The 10,495-nt window shown below is 38.8% G+C and overlaps 1 protein-coding gene across 1 annotated transcript in view; it reads left to right on the top strand.

The window, feature by feature from the left end:
• The window catches only part of TSHZ2 (teashirt zinc finger homeobox 2), a 268,268-nt gene extending 258,957 nt beyond the window's left edge, over nt 1-9,311 (top strand). Inside the window, exon 3 of the mRNA XM_032774703.2 lies at nt 7,431-9,311. The gene's annotated coding sequence lies outside the window, so the exon portion shown is untranslated. The remainder of the gene's footprint in view (nt 1-7,430) is intronic.
• Nucleotides 9,312-10,495: the final 1,184 nt, after the last annotated feature.

Genomic DNA, 10,495 nt, shown 5'->3' with positions numbered 1-10,495 from the left:
GACATTTACCCAGAACCACCCGCGACAATAATGATTCAACCCAGAATTCCAAGGGGCGGGGGAGACTGCGGGAACTATGGGATAGCTACGGAAGAGCTACACACAATGCAACGCTTCAGAAATTGACGTTAGCCTCGGACCATGGATGTACAATGCCAAATTACTGTGCCTAGTGTGGCCGCATGAAATCGAATTTATACTATCAGTTTTATAAAACCAATTTTAGCTAATTCGATATTATCCCGTAGTGTAGACTTGGCCTGAGTAGTTTGAATGGGCTGGGAATACCAGCTATGGGAGTCAGTGTGAGGGGACTATACATAGAACTGAGTGAAAAGTTTCATTTCAAAAGTGAAACGTGCACATTTCAGATTTTGGTTGGATTTGCAAAAGGCCAAAAACCAAAACCCTAAAATAGCAATTTCTCAACAATGTAGTTTTGCAAGTATTTCCCATAAGAAAGAGTTTTCTGTTTTGAAAAGACCTTCTCATTCTGTTACAATGAAACATTTTAGGAAAAGCGACAGAGTCCTGTGGCACCTTATAGACTAAAAGACGTACTGGAGCATAAGCTTTCGTGGGTGAATACCCACTTCGTAGGATGCATGTGAGAAAGATACTGAAACAAATGATTTAAACTGACTGGAATTCACAAACTTCATGGCAAACTCATTTTCTCTGAACTTAAACAAATCCTTTCATATACAAAATTTCTGCTGATTTTCAGAGGTGTTATAATTGGCTCAGTCTATTTTCATATTTTACTGTGATAGCAGCAGTAGCTGTCATTGCAGAAGATGTGAAAATCATCAGAAGAAAATTAGCTAGAATTTGATCTTATGTGCAACTTACAAAATTTCACAAAACTTTTTTTTAAACATTTATGCTAAATTTTTGTGACACAAACTCCCAGAGTTTTTTCACAGCTCTGACATTGTCTGCTTTTTCAGAGAAATATCTGTGTGGTGTTCATTCTGAGCTATTGTGAGCTAACTTGAAACTATGAAGAACCTTTCGCAGCAAGGTGTGGGTGACAGGAAAGAGGGAGAATATTGTTCTAATAATTTGAGGGTATGTTTACAATGTACTAAGTCTCAGATTCTGGATCAGTCGACTGCGGTTTGTGGAGCTCAGGCTGTGGGACAAAAAATAGCAGTGGAAACGTTCCTGTTCGGGCCAGAGTCCTGGCTCTGGAACCTGGTGAGGAGGGAGGATCTCGGATCCCCAGCTCCACCTCAAGGCTGAACATCTACACTGGTATTTTTAAACCCACAGCCCGAGCCCCATGAGCCAAGTCAATGCACCCAGGCTCTGAGACTTGATGCCACGGGTTTTTCCACACAGTATCGATATACCCTTTGTTAAAACTTATCACCGTTCCTTTCCACTGTTCCCACACATCCTGGTCAGAGGAGAAGATCAGCAAAGAAATCTACATTTACCTCAAATTTCACTTTTCTATCTGTCTATGTCCCCTATCACTGTCATATCTGAGTGCCTAAAGGCACCCAGTGTCTCATGAACCTTTTGGTGCAGACTTTTTATTTTTACTGTATAACCCACTAGACTAATAACAACACTTACACTGGAGTATGAGGTCTAAACTAAAGCACCCAGAAAAGGTCACAATTTGCCTGTGACCTGTATTGACAGTTGCTATTTGAAAAGAAACCAGAAGTCAACTTTGTCGTCCACCTTTTCAATACAGCTGCCAGCAACAAAGTATCTTCCAGAGAGGGCAGATGGTGCCCTGTACAATGAACAATTTAATTTTTTAGAAAATGCAGCAACTAGCCAAAAAGACACATTTTTTTGTCTTTAGGAACATGCTTTCAATAACATGTGCTCTCAAATATACCACAAAATTGGTGACTATGCCTTATTTATGGAAACAACAACAAATTAAATTATGTTGCCTTTTTCTTTTCAAGCTTGCCATCCTTCCACATACCTGTGTGTTTCTTTCCTGTGTACATGTGATTAGAGGGGACTAGTCAAATGTCACTGTATTTCTTTGCCTGTGCCTGTTAGATGTCAGGTGTATTTTTATTTATTTGTTAACTAGCCTTTATATTCTAGTGGCACCTAAAGGCCCCAGATGAAATCAGGAGTGAAATCCTGGCCCCTTTGAATTCAATGGCAAAACTTCCACTGACTTCTGATTTCACCCCAGGACTTGGCATTGTACTAGGCATTGTACACACACATAGTAAGAGACAGTCTCTATTCCCAAAAACTTGCAGTCTAAACAGACAGGTCAGACAAAGGGTGGGAAGAGAAACAGAGGCACAGAAAGGGGATGTGATTTGCCCAAAACCATTCACAACAGGCTCAGGCCGTCTGACTCTCCCTGTCCAATGCTCCAGCCTCTTCCTGTCCAGAAGCTGACAAAGAACTGAACGGCTTCTGCAAGCTTGTATTGTCTGGTCACAAATGCCCCCATTCGGTAAAGTACTTATGCATACATGTAAGAGCTTTGTTGAATCAGAGTCAAAGTGGGGAACTCTATAGCAAAGCTTCCACAGAAATCAGAACAAGAGAAACTCAGAAAACAGAAGAGAAAAAATTCAGTGTAATACGTTTCAAGGAGATTATTTATGTTTGCAATTAATGGGCCAGACCCTTAGCCAGTGTAAATCAGCATAACTCCATTGACTTTAACAGAGAGATTGTGATAATTGTGATGATCTTGGTAGTGAAATCCTCTGGACTTCAGTCTCTTAAACTGTGTTTTCTAGAAAGATTCTTCTCAAATGGATACAAATTTAATGTCCTTCAAGTATCTTCCAAATGTAGCTTCCTTAATCCCAATCAACAAGAACTCAAAATCCCCCACATGTTTGTTGACCATAGTGTCCTTTGCATACAGACTGAAGCATTTCAATATCTTCTGGACTGTAGAACAAATTTTTCCTCCTTTGTGTTGTCACTCATTCCGATAGTTATATCATGGGCAGCAAACAATTTTTTAAATAAACAATGCCAAGTGCATCTCCCATTGTGTGTGTATGTATGTGTGTGTGTGTGGTCACAAAGATTTAATATCCAAGGCCCTGTGTGTGTGATATCACAAAGATTTAATATTCAAGGCCCTGTCTGCTCTGCATAGAGATTAAAGATCAGTGGTGAGTTGCCCTGATATCCTTCACCAAAATCTCACCTCTCCTCATATTCTCCTTGGGGTGTTATAGAGTAGTTGATGGCCACTTCCAACATGTATGTAATGTAGTTCAGAAACACTATAGGAAACTTAAGAGGAAGTGCAATATGGATCTGATCTCAATGAAATCAATAAAAGCAGCAAAAAGTCCTGTGGCACCTTATAGACTAACAGACGTTTTGGAGCATGAGCTTTCATGGGTGATGCATCAGACGAAGTGGGTATTCACCTATGAAAGCTCATGCTCCAAAACGTCTGTTAGTCTATAAGCTGCCACAGGACTCTTTCTTTGCTGCTTTTACAGATCCAGACTAACATGGCTACCCCTCTGATAAATGAAATCATTGAGAGTCTCTGCATTGATTTCAGTGGGAGTTGGAACATATATTAAATGAATGTAAAATATTATTACAAAATATTGCATTAATAATAATTATATTTAAGCCATAACCATCTTTGCTCATCATACAGGAATTTCTGTTTTGTAAACTAAAACATGTTCTATGAAACTGTAGTGTGCTATTAAATGCCCTTCCGTAAGGCTACTCCTGCTATTAGGCTTTACTATGGATATGTAGACAAAACTTAGATAGAAGAAATGCTTTGTATAATCAGCATAAATAATTTAAAGTAGCATATTTAGATTGACATACCTTCAGTTATAATTATGGATAACCATACAGCATTTAGAGTCTGTAATATTATCATTAGTTGTCAAAAGAGTCTTATATCAAGCAAAATTCACCCAGATCTTTCTTTCTTACTAGTTGGATATTGTACATATGAACATTTATTCTTTAAGGAACAGATTTTCTGCTGCCATAAAAGTGTAACAAAAATAGGTAAAAAATGACATCTAGAAATAATGTTTGCTAACCCCATAGCAATTGCCTGTGTCTTTCTGTACTGCTGCGAATTAGCATCTTATATCCAACTGTTTTAGCACTATATGGGTCTGATCCAAAACTCATGGAAGTCAATGTCTTTCATGGACTTCAATGGGCAGATCAGGTCCTATAAGAGCTAAGCATTATCATTTTTAATTAATTATATTATTTATTAATTATTGTTATTATTATTATTATCCAACTGATAAAGAATTGGTAAAACTATTTTTTAAAAGGCCTGAAACTGTAGGGAAAAACAGTAAACAGATGAGTCTGCCATCATCCTATTGCAGTAGTTCTCAAACTTTTGTACTGGTGACCCCTTTCACAAAACAAACCTCTGAGTGTGACCCCCTCCTTATAAATTAAAAACACTTTTTTGTACATTTAACACCATTATAAATGCTGGATGCAAAGCAGGGTTTGGGGTGGAGGCTGTCAGCCCATGACCCTCCATGTAATAACCTCACGACCCCCTGTGGGGTCCCGACCCCTAGTTTTAGAACCCCTGTCCTATTGGGTCTTGAGGGCCATAGTTCTTCCATAGGTTCTGACAAACCATTTGTGATATAAATCTCCATGGAAAAGGTTTGATGTGAAAAGCATAGGCAACACATTCTATCATACCAACTGGATGTAAACTGCAGTGCAATTAGTATAACCTTTGATTGAGATGAGAGAGAAGGCAGATAAAGTGCAGTGCCTCGTGCATGGAACTGAGGGCAGTGTAGGGCCTATGATGCACAGTTGAGCAGTTCTGATTCCATACACGTACACAGACACGTCCTTTAGCTGTTGACAAATGGTTAACTGTCCAATCTCAAATTGCAGACACACCGAAGAACTGCTCTTCAAAAGGCTTCACAGAAGTTTTATGGTGGGATTCAAATGAGAGGGAGAGTGTTTGCTGTATGAGTGGGAAGGTGCTTATGGGAAGGAATTTTGAGTCCTGACACATCTGCATTAAAATAGATATAACTTTTATATCTGTTGATGGCTTGATAATTAATGTTAAATAAAAGCAAAGTTTCAATGTCTTTGCATCTAATGCTTCACATATGCTGCACAAGACCAGCATAATGAACAGCACCAAAGGAATTTTTTGATCATAATTAAAGTTATATACTTTACCTTTCTTGATAATGAAAGTTGAGCCACACTACAATAAATGCCCAGGCAGCAACATAGCTTTCCTAACGAATACCATTTGAAAACCAACCTATTATGCTCATGCTCTCTAATGACACTCTGTTTCTCTCTGAGACTTGATACTGAAATACGTAAACAATTACCTTTATACATCACGTCTGCACTGCATGGGGATTCAGACAAAACTGACTAAATTCCCAAAGTCCTGCCCCAGCCTGCCTTGAAAGCAATATTCTCTGGCCAGTATGGGGCCAATCCAGAGACTGCCTTCTCAGCTTGTATGGAGTATGTAGACTTCCTGAACACAGCCCTAACAAACGGCAAGAGTGCCACAGATGAGTTTCATTCTGGGTTAGGTTTAGAAAAAGCTTGATGCACAAGTTGGTGCGGTCTGTGTGCAGCATACATACTCAGGATCCTTTGTGTGCAGTGATTCTGCAACTGTAAAATTTGCCACAGAATCCACTTCTTCCTTACTGCAGAATCTAAGGCCTGGCCACATCTAAAACTAGCGATGTTGCTCTGGAGTATGAAAAATTCACAGCCTTGTGAGATGCAGTTAAGCCAACCTAAACCCCACTGTAGAAACCACTAAGTTGACAAAAGAATTCTTCTGTCAACCTAGCTGTTGCCTGGAGCGGGTGGATTTACTGCAGTGATGGAAAGACCCCTTCCATTACTTCAGAAAGTGTCTACACTACAATGCTACAACAGCATAGCTACAGCTATGCCACTGTAGCACTCATAGTGTAACCATACCCTAAGCTTTCATTTTTTAATAATTTTGTTTTTAGCCCTCTTGTCTGTGAAGAAAACCTTGAAAATGTGAAGGAGGTGTAAAGTGAGGCAGTGTTGTCCTTCAGTCAGAAAGCCACCTGAAGCATCAGCCCTGCATGGCGTGAATCACCCCATTCATCTCAGTGGAGTGTTGACTCTGAAATGTAAAGACAACATTTTAAAATGTCATTGTTAACGATGGCATTTACCATTTTAGTGGAAATATGCAGCTACTGTACTTACCCACCATCTGACTGCCAATTGTGCATTCTTGGGTCCTGAAAGCTTGGGTGCCCTCCCCACTGTGACAATCTCCAGCTTCTCTTCTACCATCTTCTCCATTACAGTGGTGCATGGTCAGTGCAAAACTCTGCATCCATCTGCAAACATCGGGAGGTTGTATAGCAAACTGAATATCAAAATAAATAACATGGAATCTACTCTACTGTTCGTAGTTTTCATTTTCGTATTGAATTTATTGAAAAATCTCACATTATTTTTAATTTAAATGAAACTACCATTGGTTCTGCAGTCTGCTGAGCCAGATTAAGGGACAATTCCACATAATTTCATCCTCCTTGCTGCAGAGTACATGAGCCTTGAATAGTCTGTATTTTTGTCATAAACACATTTCTCTCTCTGGCCCTTGCTGATCCTTTTTTCACCCTCTTTCTGTATTGGATTTCACTCTGTTTATGTCTCTGTTCCATTTTTCATCTTATTTTTCCACTGTGTGTTTTTTGTCTGTTTTTCTCAGTCTCTTGCTCCCAGGACCTAAACCAAAAAGCACTCAAATTTGAATTAAACTTTTAAGCCCACAACTTAAAATTAGGTAAAAGTCACATCACATCTAGAAGTCACATCACAAAATAAGCCACTTGGCATGTTCAGTGGCTGTGGGATGGCAGAATTTTTCACGGAAGAGCCACAGTTTTAGTAGCAGAGAGCTGGGCTGTGGGACGGGAACATTATTTCCAGGAATGACCAGAAATAACATGATGGTGGCCTCCAAGTTTAGAGGCAATGTGAACAGATACCAAAATATCCATGCAGCCTGGATCTTACAACATCCCTTTGATCAGAGTAACACAAGGTTCATTGTACCAAACAAGTAATGCTCATTGCTAGAGAATGGCAAGCCTAGTATATGTTTGGGACATGCAGGGTGATGGACTTGGTGGGCCAGATTCAGATATGGCATAAGCAGCTGCAACAACTCAACTTCACTTGGAGCTACAGACGCTTATCCCAGGACACAAATGGATTTAATTTTCTTTTTTTTCTTTTTTTGGTCAATCTCTGGCTTCTGAGAGCCTCTGACTTGTTCTGGGATGTCACAGAAACTGAAGCTGGGAAATTATTGAGAAAAATATATATTTGATAAAACCTAATTGATGATTTTAAGTATAACAATATATACATATATATTATTATTATTATTATTATTCTGATTACAGGACAAATGCCTTAGTTCCAGCTCTCCAGCCCAGGCTTCCTGCACTGAGCCCGTCTCCACGTGTCACTCCACTCCTGACATTGAACTCCCGACAACCCGGACCAAGAAGACTGCCAAAAACACTCCAGCTATTCTTCTTCATCCTCACTAACAATTTGGTAATGAAGTATTGATTTCCACTCCCCTGCTTATGGACGATATTAGATTTTCATTGATAAACTGCACTGGGGCTGTCTAGTCTCCACTGTCCCTTTTTGCTGTCACTAAAACAAAGTGCCACTGAAGTAAGATAATGACTGAGAACACTGATGTACTTATTTCATCAATTTGTAACACTTGACAGGAAAAGAAAAAAGTATGCTTCTTCATAGTTTAATGTCCAAGTGTGCTACACAAGATGCCGTCACACTGGAAGCTTTGCTTTTCATGGTAATGTCCATTTCCTATTTATAACCCCTTTGGGATAGTTTGTCTAAAGGAAATGTTTCTATTCAGTGCAGCTATTACTGTTGCACCTGGGTTGCTCAATCCAGTCATTGCACTAGGGATCAATACATCACAGTAAGTAGAAGAATTATTAAGTTAAAATAGATTCTGAGCCAAAAAAACTCTGAACAATGTTAATCTTCTGTGCAAGTTGTTCAAATAATTATGCTTAACCAAGTTGCTGCCAAAGATTTGTTTAAAATGGATTATTTTCAGTTTGTTTTATTCCTCAGATATATATATATATTTAAGTCTCCATTAGTGCATATGACAAGACATATGCAATGGAGTGATTTTTAAACAAAAGCACTATTGTTAGATCATTGAGTATTATAATATATATATATATATATATATATATATAATAAGAACCAAATTTCTCTCCATTACTGTCAATGGGGTTACTTTGGATTTGTGCTATTGCAAATGAGATCAGAATCTGGCCTTCATCCTGTCTATTACTACACAAAGCACAGCTTACTTTTAAAATCAGCTGAAACCCAGTGGGGTAGGAGGGGAGGGCTTCAATTTAAAATTTGTTCCTGTAACTTTTTTCATTAAAACTTAGAGGTCCCAATTTTAATTTGTGGAATATTCATGATAATAATGAGATCTAATTAAGACATCCATTAAAAGCCCGTTAAAGTTAATTTAACGTAAAAATTCCAATAGAACTGTATTAGATTTTCTCCATTAAATTAACGTTATGGATTTTTAACGGATGTCTTAATTATACATTATTATTAACGGGAATACAGTATTACACAGATTAAAATCAGGTTCTAAGTCAACTCAGAAAAGCTTCCAGGACGTTTTAATATTACAAACCTCACATTACCTAGTGCACTGTATGGAAAATCAAGCTCATCAGGCGCAGCTCTGTTTACTCTAGCTGAGCATTTGCCATACAACTAAAGCAACCTATAATAGATAAATTCATCACTGCATTTAAAGAATGAATTTCCTTATTCTCAAAAGACAAATAAGTCTGGATCAAGATGTAAACTGCTACTCAGTTATAGATGAAAGATTAAAAGTATGCTAGGCACAAAATTGAGATGTGGATCTTTTTCAAACTCAAGAGGGTTTGGGGCTTTGCTTTTTAATTATTTTATTTAGATGATCAATGATAAAATAAAAATTTAGCCATGGAAAAATGAATCTAAATATATTTATTATATTGCTTATTTCCAATGCAAGGTGGGCTATGTTGGAATTGCTTGGGAAATTTTGACATGATCCCTAAACTCAACATCAGGAGGCGGGGACCTTGTTATTTACCTCCTAGGAAATGTGTTGCCCTTATGCCACATATAATAGCAAATTGCTTTTTTTATGACATGCATAACGTAGATGGGAAAAAATATGGCGCTTCAGGGAAGGAGGGAAAAAGTAAATGAAGTTCCAGGAATGTCATTCTGAAGTAATGAGGCATGGACAGAAAATATACCCCTCACATCATCGGATTGAGATGGCAGTCGAAATAACTTCATTGAAGTGTCAGCACTCATCCATCAATCAATCATCCACAAGGAAAAATAGCGACAGTACAACGGGGCAGCTTTTACAGGATTTACTCATGGGCATAGGGAATAGCAGCTCAAATGTAGTCCTGATGTGAAAAGTGAGGTGCTGATATTATTTTTTATGATGGGAGGATCATAAAGTGAATTGAGAACAGTGAGGTCTGTCTTTGCTTAACCTATTCAACTGGAAATGAACGGAGCTCAACTGGAAATGAACAGAGACTTCAGATGGGTTAAGACTGAAGCCTGCACTGTGCCAAGCCCTGTCCATTGACAACAAAATTCTGTTAAAGTGAAATCAATGCATTAGCACTGGGTTCCTCTGAAGCTGTTGAATTGCACTGTCCAAATCAGGATTATTAAATGAAGTTACGTAGTGGGGCGGAGGTGGGGTGGTTCCTGCAGTGTGAGTCCAGCACTACTATCAAATTCCACTTGGGGGAAACATGGATATTTCCAGCACCAAGATTTTTTTCTCTTTCTTTATAAATAAATAAATCCATTTTGTGACATAAAATACATTAGCAAATACTAGGGGCTGGGGCCTGATCCTGTTCCCACTGCACTCAATTGGCAAACCTCCTGTTGACTTCTGACAGTCTTAATCCTGCTCTACACTGAAGCCGGTGGACATTTTACCATTGATTTCAATGGAAGCAGGCTCTATAGGTGACACATTTTTCCTGCCCTTTATTTTTTTTAACAGCACAGCGGGCCTGATTCTGTAAAGTGCTGAGGAACTAAGCTTCCTCCATTCTATCCAAGTCAGTGGGTGATGAGGTGATACTTGGGGACTCAAGCCTCAATATTTTGGGCTGTAGGGGCCTTTGGTTCTCTCACCCTGAGAGATTCTGACACCCTGTTAGTGAGATTAACCATGAAGTTATGGGTTCATTTCTTCAAAAGGAAACTCTGTCTCTACAATCTGTCATGCCTGGACTACCCTCCTTCCCTCAAGCTGACCATCTCCTTCAGCAGAGAGATATGTAAAATGAGGCATTTGTAGAAACTGGGTAATAGAACATGCACTCTAATATGAATTATGCTGACACAC

Source organism: Chelonoidis abingdonii, chromosome 14, assembly GCF_003597395.2.
Source record: "Chelonoidis abingdonii isolate Lonesome George chromosome 14, CheloAbing_2.0, whole genome shotgun sequence".
NCBI lineage: Eukaryota > Metazoa > Chordata > Testudines > Testudinidae > Chelonoidis > Chelonoidis abingdonii.
The sequence above is the reverse complement of the archived record's forward strand: the minus strand, read 5'-3'. Positions and strand labels throughout refer to the sequence as shown.